The sequence below is a fragment of the Anneissia japonica genome, unplaced genomic scaffold, assembly GCF_011630105.1.
Source record: "Anneissia japonica isolate Jap-2015-1 unplaced genomic scaffold, ASM1163010v1 scaffold2652_len1590060_cov184, whole genome shotgun sequence".
Lineage (NCBI taxonomy): Eukaryota > Metazoa > Echinodermata > Crinoidea > Comatulida > Comatulidae > Anneissia > Anneissia japonica.
In genome coordinates this window covers 1,133,444-1,146,737 of record NW_022699919.1, presented here as the reverse complement: position 1 = coordinate 1,146,737, position 13,294 = coordinate 1,133,444, and the positions used below count along the sequence as shown (strand labels likewise).

The 13,294-nt window shown below is 33.9% G+C and overlaps 1 protein-coding gene across 3 annotated transcripts in view; it reads left to right on the top strand.

The window, feature by feature from the left end:
- Positions 1–13,294, top strand: part of LOC117103207 (NLR family CARD domain-containing protein 4-like) — a 32,583-nt gene that overhangs the window by 4,317 nt on the left and 14,972 nt on the right. Inside the window, exons 2-3 of one of the 3 annotated variants that reach the window (XM_033243744.1) lie at positions 692–827; positions 1,093–1,191. The gene's annotated coding sequence lies outside the window, so the exon portion shown is untranslated. Of the gene's footprint in view, positions 1–691; positions 828–1,092; positions 1,192–2,538; positions 2,678–13,294 lie in introns of those variants that run through there. The other 2 variants (XM_033243746.1, XM_033243747.1) reach the window with 2 other exon arrangements.

Genomic DNA, 13,294 nt, shown 5'->3' with positions numbered 1-13,294 from the left:
GCTAAGCGTTGACCAGGAGTACTCTATAGAGGCCTACTCCATGAATACCGTAAATAAGTTCGATTCTGACATTGTGCAATTGTTTAAAAAGTTTAGTCGTAATAATTATCAAATAATTATATAATAAGCAACCTGTCTTTTATATGCAATATAGCAATATATAATTATTTCAAAAACCGAAAGGTCCACTGATTAATCTCAGATAAGAAAGTATAATACAAGTATTGAAATACACGCCATCGTGTTGGGATGGCGTGTATTTCAATACTTGGAGTATGTATTGTACTTTCTTATAATTATTTCATTTTTTTTATTTTAATTCATATATTTATTTATCTTTGACGATGTTTTATAAACGTGAATTTTCTTTTTAGACAAGTAAAATGTCTAATCTTCTTTAAATACCTTATCAGTATGCAATATTTGCAGTGACTTTATAATAATAATAATAATAATAATAATAATAAAACTAAATATATCAAAATGTTTAAAATATCTAAAATTTAGGCCTACAAATAATAGAATATTGGAGATTAACCGATTCAAATACACTATTATTAGTTGGGCATATATAAAATTATATTTGCCAATATATATTCCAATGAGCGTTGGCTACTACGTAAATAGCATTGAAAAGAAACAATAGAAATTTACTGTAATGTTGATTGTTGTATTCCTTGTTTCCATGTAGACTCTTTACAAGATGTCTATCAAATTGAATTAAGGTCATTTGAGTACCTGGAGCATGACTGACAAATTGTGTGATATGAATAGAACTACGGCGATGGAGGACCAAACGACATATTGTAAGAAACCAGGCAAAGAAGGTATGTAAGTGTTACATACAACGTTCCCGCCAGTTACCGTACTACACAAAGTTTGATTAGTTAAAAAAAAAAAGAAAAAAAAAAAAAAGAACGTTGGAGAAAGTTATTACGGTACTGTTAATTTTCATTAAGTGTCATCTTATTTCTTTTAGAGTTTTTAAAATCATATCAGCTCACCAATAACGTTTAACTACAATAATTATAAATTATTATACAAAACAACAGTATTTCCTTCTGCTTCTTAATTACGTTTTATTATTTATAGAACCACAACCAGTGAGGTCTGAAACAGGAGTATCGGTAAACATGGCAGAAAGTGAAGTTGGTAACTTAAATGTCAGCGCTGTTGTTCACAGCAAAAATGGTAGCATAGATTGTTTTTAATTTAGAATAGAATTTACAAACGAAAAAATAAGAAGAAAAAACAGACATTATCCTTATGTCTACGATTTAATTTAAAAATAACAAAGAAACACTACACGTTGCAGTTTATTTTTCTGCGCTCCTGTGTTGCTGTGTCGAGCTAAGCCCTATGGTACTGGTGGGAAAAACCGACTCCCTGAGAACTCCAAAAGTAGGAGTATAACATGAGGGGTAGACATAATGTAAATGATAGGAAACGGGTCGACCACCGCAGTTTAAGACGCGTAGCGTCTGCCATGTTGCTGCTGCAACTAATATCACGGAAGATGACACTATACTTAAACCAATTCATTTTGGCATTCTTATTCTTTACGACTACATACATTCTGTAATGCTGCATCAATAATTCAGGTTGAATTTATTCAATTTTTTAGCTTCAATTAATTTGTATTATTTGCAACTCTTGCATCATTGGTATTTTTAATATTATGCCCTTACATTATCGTAACTTAATCATAATAATAAAATTACAATACATTATAAATAAATTGCTTTATACTTTCTTAAAACCACAGTCAGAGACAACAGGAGCTAAATTTCACATGGATACCGTAAATGCTCGAATAAGCAAAATTATTATTATTATTATTATTATTATTATCATTATTATTATAAATATTTTTGTTGTCCTTACAATGCTCTAATTGATAATACATTTTTTTCACACAAGAACAATAAGGCTCAAATTGCTTAAAAATTAAGAACAAATTGAGGCTGAGGTAAAATGTTAATGGAGGTTTTTATTTTTTTTAAATAGAAAAACCAAAACATTATATCTGTACCTTGTGCAATAGGCGTGACTATGTAATACTCTCTATAATCAGCAGGTGTACTGTCTTTTGGGGCCATTTTTCTGGGGCCAATTTTTTTCCGGGGCCTTTTTATCAGGGCTAATATTTTTTCCGAGCCATTCCTACCTACATTCCAGTACAGTATGCTGCTGTACATTAATATTTTTGAAAATGGTGTAAAATAAGAACAAGATAAGAACATTTTGAGCCTGAATCGGCCAAAAAATAAGAACACTGAGCCTGGGCAAAATTTTACTGGTTCTTATAAAAAAAGTGTATCCATAATAGTTGAAGGAAAAGTATTAGCTGTTTCCATTAAAAGTATAAGTTTATTGAGAGCCTACATCACATTGATTAGAGCACACAAAAGGTTTGATTACTCGTTTCAATAGTTACTATTTTGATACGTCTGTGATGCTGTAGGACTGCAGGACAAAACGTCACGTTTATTCGTCGAATACACCGGGACAAAACACATTTATCACATGACTCCTGATTGGTTATAGGCCTAACGATACATCATGTCTTGTTCCCGCCTCCTCTCCACTCTACTTGATTAAGGATTTTTTTTCTATGGCTTGTTTTGGAAAACGTCCAGGTTCTAGTGTATTGGGACGAACATTAGGAGACTTATTTGTAAGTTTTAGTTATATTTAATTGGTTTTTTTTTCATCTTGCAAGGAGACGACGTCGTATAACAATAGCTTGCTTACGCTGTTGATCATAGAAAACATAGCTTAGGTCAATATAGTATTCTAGTCCTCCGTAAATGTTGTTTTGACAACGACACGCTTGTAATAATAGTAATATTGTATTTCCACATTGGTCAGTGAACAACTCCCTGGAACAGGAAAAAAAATACATTAATGTTTACTAAATTTTAGCCTTGAAATATGTATAATGCTCTAGGCTTATTTGACTTTGACCTTTTTTTTCTGATTATATTATTTTTCAGTTTCAATTGTTGCATATTGTCTTATCCGGTAAAATAACTATAGACCTAGGCTATTGGCCGTTTGGTAGTATTTTAGCATACTGGCAATCTCGAATTTACTATTGTTCATAACATTGTCATGTCTCAAAACTGTAGTGTATATATACTGTATATATATATCTAGGCTTTGATGATCTATATTATATATATATATATATACAAATATATATACAAACAAATACATAATAGATAATAATAACAGTGCTCAAATAGGAACATGTTGTAATAATCGTACCAAGCATCATCAATGAAAATGTCCTTTTACTGCAAAAAAAAGTGTTTCTGGAGGGAATCGAGTCTGCAACCTCTCGCTCTGTCATGGCGAGTATCTTATATATAGGCTATTATGTGTATATCGTATACGTGTGGGGGTGTGAGTGAGTTTATGTGTGTGTGTGTGTTGTGTGTGTGTGTGTGCGTGCATGACATTGGTCTCGTCAAAATCTCCTTAAAAAATCAGCCTTTGATTTCCTTGATTTACAACATTTTAGGTTTGCTGATTCCAGTTCAGTTTACTGATAACAAGCTACTTATTTAATTGTAGGCTACTTGTTACTGTTTCGATACACTGCTTAAACTTACCGTGTGTATATTAAGTTATGATCTGATTTATAATCGACAATTTGTTTTGAATAAGCAATAATGAACTACGACCCATCCGCTCACTATATACAGTGTTTAAATAGGATGATAGATCTGGGTTTAGGTAAGTACGGGCAGTGCAGCCCGTGCAAACCACTTGGGGCCAGGGAATTCGTAGGAATTCGTTTGTACAAAATGCCATTCATTTTGAAACATCACACGGTTCGCCGTTAACCATTTTGTAGTAGGCCTATTATAAACTTTTTATAGGCCTACTTAAATTTTAAAGTAACTCATGTAAGCATTATTTTGTGTGTGTGTGTTTTTATGAGTCTTTCACCTAAAAAGGTCCACTGATTAATTTCAGATAAAATAGTATAATACATACCCCACCGACGGTTTTTACCGGGCTGACCAAGCCGTCGTATAGGGCTGGGTAATAAGAAAAAAGAAAGAGGGGAGAGGGAGGGAAAGAGAAAGAAGGGGAAAAGAAAAGCAAAGGAAAAAGGAAAAGAAAAAGAGAAGAGAAAAATAAAGACAAGAATAAAAAGGAAGATATCGTAATGACCAGACTCACAACACCCTGCAACCCTTTCTCCACTTCAAAAAGTGTCCATAGCTCCTTTGATCTAAGCCGCAAGATATCCTCCGCTTATCCTGGGGTGGAAGGTGCTGATGCTCAACATACTGCCTTTGAGTATCTGCGCATAATTATATGGGGAGCAACATTGCCTCGATGGGAGATTTGGTATACGGATTTTGCTTGAAATTCTTCTGGGAATTATATGGATCTTGTGGTTTGATTGACTATGCGCCTTGAGCACCATTGGTGGAGATGTGCGCTTTATAAATCTTTATTATTATTATTATTATTATTATTATTATTATTATTATTATTATTATTAATATGTTGTGGTTAGGTATGTCACAGCATAACGTTCACACAACGTTGTAAGAACGTTCAAAAGTTGTGACGTTGTGAAATTAAGTTATAAGAAAGTATAGGCCCTATATGGTTCTACAAAATACCGGTAACGTTTTTATCATCAAAATGTAACGTTATTATAACGTTCTTATCAATTAATATTGTTAACTGGTAATTCTCAATAATCTTAGTTATTTATTTAAGGCGGCGCTTTTTGCAACGTTGTTGATGTTATTTTAAAGTCTCAAAATATTAGTTTTCTATTTTTACAGCCTTGTATTCGAATCATTGTGCCCATTTTTGTTCAAAATCGATTTATAATATGTAATTTAACTGTTCCCTGATAATATTAACACACTAGGCCTATATACAGTACTGTTATTGCACTGTTTAATCTATTATTGTGCATCACAGCTCTCAAATGAAAATTGGTATGTCATTACGCTTAGTCAGTCAAGCGGGTAACAAGAAAAATGTTTGTATTGAACGGGTATTTGTCCTCCAGTGGAGAGAATTATCTGATGCACCATATATTCAAATTAGATTTGCAGATGGATGGGCAGTCAATCAACTGTATAAAATTAATAAGTGTCTAGGCCTATTAGGAAACATTCTGGAATAACAAAAGTGTTCAATGCTTGACACCCACAAAATACAGCACTTTATAATACGTTTGTGATTATTCAGACATTTAGCAGTAGCAGGAAAAGCCATTGCTTTTTGTCCTAGTATTATTTTTTTTCTTCCATATAGGTTTTTTCTGTCTTTTTCACAGGGATTTTCTGCCCGACACTTTGGTCACTTTCCATGCTTGGTCCAGACCCAGACCACATGGAGTGTATATGTGAGGACCATTTAATGAAATTTAACTGGAAACGCAACACACTAATATTTTAAACTGATATGAATGAAACATTCTGTAAGAGTTAACCAAGTTAAAAGGAAGGAATTATTAAATTTCGATGACGACCCAGATTCGGGTGTGAATTTGGGGGTCATTTAAAGTGCTAACGTCCCACCTAAATTTCTCAAAATATTTATCAATATGGATCGAAATAAAACTTTCCAAAACAGTTTGGCGTTGTCAATAAAGAAATGATAAAATTTTGGTGACGACCTGGAGTAGGGTGTGGATATGAGGATCATTCAAAGGAAAACGTCCTAGACTAGATAACACAGATCGACAGATCTGAATGAAACTTTCAGGAATTTTAACCAAGTTCAAGCAAAGACCTTACAGTATATCAAAGATGTGCTTAATAAAACATGATGTAATTCCAGGCCCGTAGCCAGGTCATTTCAAGCTTTAAAAACTCACCTTTTTAACTTGTATTTTTCTTAATTTTTTTCCCCGAATTTTATTTTTACTGTTAAGCGCATTGAGGTTTTAGCATAATGCGCTATATAAGCCAAAATTATTATTATTATTATTATTTTTACTACATGGCTAAAAAAGCACAAATATTGTCACTACTACAACTGACTGGGCCATCGTTAAATTAAGTCAGAGCCCAAAATATAGCATCATATTGAATACGTCATCTGACATCATGAGAACCTAAACTTTAATTACAATTATTTGTTTACTAGGCCTAATTCGAAATTATTATTTTAAGACTTTAATCTAATACATTAATAATAGCTGATATTTGATGCACATTTCAGAATTAATAATCGTTTTTTATCCTACTGAATATTTATTGTCTACCAAATGAAATATGAATTATATTTGAATCTTTAGAAATACAATTTCTACAATATTAATCTTGTTTTTATATAGATAAATGTGCGATAAATACTATCTTTCATAAAACAAACGAAATTCAGCGCGTCTATTTTCATTCCAATCAATGGCGTTTGTAAACATGTGCACTGACGTCATCGTCGAATCCCAGGACTTTCGACGGCAATGCCTGCCTGCCTAGGTCCCAGGCCAACCAATAATAATTAACAAAATGTATTTTTTAAAAATATAGGCCTATGTAGCATCCTAGTACATGCACTTCAACTTTTACAACAAAAGCCTAGGCCTAGTAGCACGTCCTACTGTACTTAATCCTAGGCCTACATTAGTTTGATGTCGTCGGGGTACAATTCTGTCTCTAAATTGCTTTTAAAAACCCAAGATTCTCAAAATATTCTTCATTTAAAAGTCCTTCATTTTAAAGCTTTTTCAATGAATTATAAACTGTACAGTATTTTGTACTGTATAGGCCTTAACGAAGTGTCTGGGTTTTCGAGACCAGAAACTCGTTCGCTTTGGGCCATACTATTAGAAGGCCTACTCTGTGCGTCCGTGGAAAATCCTTTTTGGTGACTAAAACGTGATATCCTTTCCTCTGGCATTGTATGTTAGGACAAGAATTTGAAGTTTGTGCGCAATTTCACCCATTCGATATTAACAAAGTCAGTACTTCACACACATTAGGCCTGCCTACAATATTATATAAAAAGGCATAATCGATCTTAGGAGTATTTAACAATAAGAAAAAATGGGGAAAACAGTTTCCTTTGAAATTTACTTAAGCGAGTATGTATGAAACCGGATCTATGGCAACTAAAATTTGATACTACGTCTAGAAGTGTAGAGATAGGCCTACGAACCATATTACTAAAAACTGTTGAATTCTAAATGATTACAAGATGACCAAGCATATAAATGAATCGGTAAAATCGATATTATACAGCTATAGACCGCTAATGTTTGTTTTGCATGTCTATCACACACCGTCACTCACAAATTAACGTATGTAAAAATTGGTCGTAAAATTTGATAACAAGTTGACCATTAAAATCTATTGTAAATATTTATTTGAATCCGTACACCGATTTTGTTTCAAGTTGTTTGTTTTCAATATTATAGCTGTTTCATTAGGCCCTACGATGACAATGTTTTGAAATCGTACTGTATAACATTCCAAAATTTTTTTTTTATGGGCAAACAACAGAAGGCTCTGAATTTTTTACAAGTTGATCAAGCGTGTTGCTGCATCATTATTGTTCAGTTACGATCACTATTCAGAGAGCAGCAGGCTGATAATTTGTTTTTCCCACAGCTATTTAGATGTCGTTGTTGGTAACTTTTTTTAAAAATTGTGAGTGTAAACTTTTTTTTAAATTGTGAGTGTAAATATTCTTTAGTGTATTAACTGTAGATAAGAATTGTAGATAAATAATGCACATAAAATCAATTGTCGATGGAGAACGGCGTCAGTCATCTGATTAGTCCCATATTAATAGTACCGATATTTTGAATACTCCTCTTCCGCGAATTGTTTTATTGACAGTGACTCATCTAATTCTTATATAATCACTTTCATCATTTTAATCTAAATAGTTCACCATATCGTAAAATTTTGAATACTGTACCCACCCAATTTGTTGGCGATCCTCAGTGTATGTTAAGTTAATGAAACATGTCATACTGTACAACAAGGGAATGTGTATTACAATATGCCAGTACGTATTTTTTAGATTTTGACGCACTCCGTTCTGTTGTGTGTGACTGCTGTTGAAAACAAACTTCCTCATTTTGTGACTTGGACCATGTTGATTTATTAATAATATTTTGTTTGGGATGGAAAAAAAGGAGTCAATTTCCAAAAAATGCTCCACCAGCACATAGTTTAGTGTGGTCTATGGACAGTATGGCTATGGAATTTACTAACCACACAATCAAGAATCATTAAGTCGCAAAACTTTAGCTGCATTTGGTGGATTAAGTCGCAAAACTTTACCTTCGTTTGGTGGCGCCATTTACTCTAGGTAGACGGAGACCGGTTTTGTTACTGGTTGGTACATTTCTTACAAACATTCAGCCAAAGGCCAGTGAAAGCTTTTATCGATGTTTGCCACCCTTATGTGAGCTATCGTAAAGTCATGGTTTGCCGGAGTTGCGTTCAATTTAAATCTCCGAACTTCTGAAGCTGAGATATTCTATGAATGTAGGCTTGTATCGCTTGCTACAATTTAAAAACGGGTGACGAAATAATGAATTAGGTGCTAAATTTTGATTTAATGCTGGGTAAGTTAAAAACAGACATTCCGTCCGAGTGGGACTCATTCAAAAATTCGAGGGGGTTCGCTAGAAAACAGGAGAGTTCGCTAGAAAAGTGGGGTTCGCCCGAACCAAAAACCCCCCCCCCCCCTGGCTACGGGCCTGAATTCTACATAATTTGAATTTAAAAGGTTAACGAAATATGCGTTTTCTATAGCGTTTCAAACTAGCTACATCCAGGGGCGGCCCGGCCCCGGCCCCCTTTTGGGAGGTAAAAAATGGTAAAAAAAAGAAAGGAAAAAAAAAAAGAAAGAAAAAGAAAAAAATGATAGCCCACAACGCCTCAAATGTTATTTTTGGACCTCTAGAACACAAAAATTTCGAGGGGGCATGCCCCCGGACGCCCTAGGACATTGTTGTCTCGATCGGCCCAAATTTCGCCCCCCTCCTTTTTGGACATCTCTGGATCCGCCTCTGACATCTATGTTAATCGTGAAATGCATGAACAATTTTCGCCCTCGAAGACAATCTAAAAATGCGCTGTCCTCAGCGGGGTAAGTTTCTTAACCGTACTGGTACGAACTCTCAACATTACCCTTGGAATATCAATTACAGTCATTGGATTGGATTTATTCGGTGTAAACACCAAGGATGATAGCCCACGAATGTCTAGAAGAAGACTTATTTCCAGTGGGGTCCTTCTGGTGATGATTGGGCAGTGCACCGGGAGACAATCCCCTACTCTTTTCCGAAGAGTGTACTGCGTTCTTTAACGTGCACATGGACCATCAATGCACACGGGACTAACGACTTAAACGTCTCATCCGAAAGACGGTGCGCTACTATAACTTGTATAGCAGAGGCAGCGATGGGAATGAAAACTGGGACAGGGGGTCCAGGAAAATTTTGATTCCTAGATGGTGGGAAATGAGCTTTCCCTATTTTGAGCTATGTGTCTATTAATGACTTGCGGACTTTAAAATCCTTCAAAATTCAAGGTTTTCCAACTCTTGAAAATGGTCAGGTAAACTTTCTCATTATTATTATGTACAGTAAATAGGCCTGTTATGTGTGTGTATACATAGGCCTACATAAACAATGAGTAGTTGCATACGTGTTCTTTTTCCCATGAATCGATAAACCCCAAAGAGAATGGGGGTTCAGGGGTTCTCCCCAGAGAATTTTGATTCCTAGATTGCGGTAAATGAGCTTTTGCGACTTCTGGGGTGTATTTTTATGACTTAAGTTCTTCAAAATTCAAGTTTTTCCCCTCTTGAAAACGATTCCATGACTCAATGAATTCCAAAGAGAAAGGGGGATTCGAATTATCCGCAGGAAAATGTTGATTGAAAATGTTGAATGTTGAGCATTCCCGACTTCTGAAGTCTTTTAATGACTTTTAAGTTGTTCAAAATTCAAGGTTTTCTCCTCTTTACGGTCCGGATAAATTTTTCTCATTCTTATTACAGCAAATAGGCCTTATGTGTGTTTACATATACAAAAATTGAGTAATTGCATACGTATTCATGAATCTCAAAAAGAAAGGGCTCGGGGGTCCTCCCCCGGGAAAATGTTGATTCCTGAATGGGCGAAATGAGCTTTCCCGAATTCTGAGGTGTTTTTTAATGACTTTAAAGTTCTTTAAAATTCAAGGTTTTCGCCTACTGAAAACGATTTCATGAATCAATGAACCCCAACAAGAAAGTGGTCCGACTTACCCCCAGGAAAATTTTAATTTCTAGATAGCAGGAAATGAGATTTTCCAACTGCTGAAATGTTTGGCAGGACATGTCACGAGAAGTAATACAAGCATGATACACAAATGCCCCTATTTCATGTGGATGCATCAGTTGCTTTCCAGCTATTTGGTTGATTCTATATCTGTCGCATTTCCACACAACTCATCATGGTTTAACACCATTATGTACAACTTTTTTTTTAACAAAGACTGTGTTATTTAAAAAAAAAAAGTAAAGCCAAATAAACAGCAATTCAGTGATTTTTATTCGTTGCTATGGCGATAACAATCCATATTGTATTCACATTAATATGTTATCTTTAAATTATGTTATCTTACAGAAATAATATTTACTTAACTTCTCTCGCAAAACCTTTAATTATATCAATAAATTTCAGGTTTTCATTTTGATAATTTACAAAAAAAATAGGATAGTTTAATTAGGAACAGTTGCTATGGTGATGACCTTGCTTTCATACTAAATTGTGTACATCTTAGGATATTTAATAAACATTTTTTTCATAAATCCTTTACTAATTTATTACTAAACTTTAGGCCTACAGTTGCTATGGTGATGACCTTGTATTTTATACGTCAATGTGTTAACTTTGTTCAATAAGAAGATGTCTATTATGTAAATATATTGTGTCTCATGATTTTTGCTTGGTCAATGACAAATGTCAAGCAATTCTGCTGATTTTGCTTCGTTGCTATGGACGATAAAAAGAGTGTTGCTATGCTATTATATCAACGTTTCAGGATTTTTTTTACATAATCCTATTCTATGATAATGATAGATAATTCAGATGTTAAACATATTCATAAAACCTATGAAAATAAAGATGTTAATAAACTTTAATCTTCCTGTATACTTAAATTTCATGAATAAAATTGGAAATTTCAATTTGCATAGCAACGGTTGCTATGGTGATTGAAATTGTAGTATGCAAGATTCATTTTCGATGATTAACAAATATTTTGAGTAAGTTTTACCAATTGTTGATAATTATTATTCAAGTAATGTTATTTTTTATATAATTTAGCTAAAACTATAATTTAAAGCAGAAAAATGGCGGCCATTTTGAATGCGTAATTTGGAGGTGTTCCCCCAAATGGGATTTTGGGTAATTTTGAGTTCTGAACTTCTCAAGACCTATATTTCCAGAAAATATCAAAATTAGCCGGTAGTACTTCCATTGCCACCTCGACGATTTTTAGAGGACTTTTTGGCCATAATCTCTTCGCCTAAGATCTCCACGGTTCAGCGCGCACACAGTGGCTATACCACCAGATTAACCGACTGAGCTAAGCTGTTCTCATAGATCGAGTCTCACTGGTTTTTATGTTAATGTCATATTCATAATGTACTTTAGCATGATTTCATTTTTGCTTTCGTTTGTTTCTTACTTTATACTTTTTTAATGATTTTTTGTATTTGTTTGTTGTTTTTTTTTAAATTTAACAGAACTACTCATATGGATGGCAATGAGGAAAAGCCATAGGCATATTTGTTGTGCAACAGACATAGTTTGTCTAGTTATTATTAATATTGTTGTTGTCCTTACCGTGATCTAACTGACTACTATCCATAATAGTTGGGGGCATAATACTGTTTTCATAACGTTTTATTGAGGTCGCACATTGAATATAGACACAAAAGGTTGACAACTCATTTCAAGACTTACCGTACTATTTTATTGCGTCTCACTGTGGTACTAGGACTTTATACGTTGTTATATTCACATATGAATCTGATTGACCTAGCGATACATCACCGTATTTCGTGTTCCCACCTCCCCTCATCAACTAACTATATTTGACTACAGATTTTTTTTTTTTTTTTTTTGGCTTGATTTTGAAAGCGACTTATATAGTGTATTGGAACGAACACTAGGATATTTATTGTTAACTTGTAGTTGTATGTATCTATTTTCTTTACCTCGCAAGGATACCCTTGCAACAATTTGCTACAAGTAGATCGTGAAATATAATGACAGGCCAATAGTAACTAGTCTTCTGTAACGTTCGTTTTGATCACGAAGCTTTAGTTGTACACTGTACCATATTCCCACGCTGGTCCGTGAACAAATATATTGATGTTTACTAAAACTTAGCCAAACTAGACAAATGATACTCTATACATAGGTCAATTTGACTTTGACTTGCTACTGAAAGGATACTATTACTGGCCGGTTATAGGCATATTTTAAGTTGAATTGATCTTTATTGCTGCGGTAGGCAATATTTTGTCTGTGGTTAAAGAATATATGTTTGGTAGTATTTTAGCATAGTAATCTTAAGTTAATCATTGTTCATGTAGAACTACAAGAGTCTTCAAAACTGTTATAGGCCTACTCTATAGTCAGCCAATTAGCAAACTGGTGATTAAGGAATAGCTACTTTTAGAGGTTCCTTTTAAATGTAAAAACCCGATTTGCAACCGAAGTCTAATATAATGTTATAACCATAAATCGTCAATAACTCATTTGATAATTATTACGACTAAACTATTTAAACATTTGCACAATGTCAGAATCGAACTTATTTACGGTATTCATGGAGTAGGACTCTATAGAGTACTCCGGGTCAACGCTTAGCTTTAATATACAAAAGCACGTCGGTATGGTTTTGTTCTGTATGGTGGTATGTTGCGTAGTTATGGTTATAATAACAATAGGACTGAGTGTTTAGAGAATAATGATTACATAAAGTGATATAGCGCATTGTGAGCTAAGTATATTATAATATTCATTCATTTAATTATTGATCGGGACTCACATATCGAAAAACGCAATGCGACTGATCGAATTTCAATAGTCAATTTTCTATATTCCCTTCCATTTGTTCTACAAAAACAAATTTACAATGGTGATAATTAACATACTGTATGTATATACATAAATAATAGACTAGGTTAATATAACCATATCAAACCCTTATATAACTTGATAACTTCATACTCTAGATGAATGATAATCATTAACTGATAAGCAGCTTTTTCATTGAATATATACAAC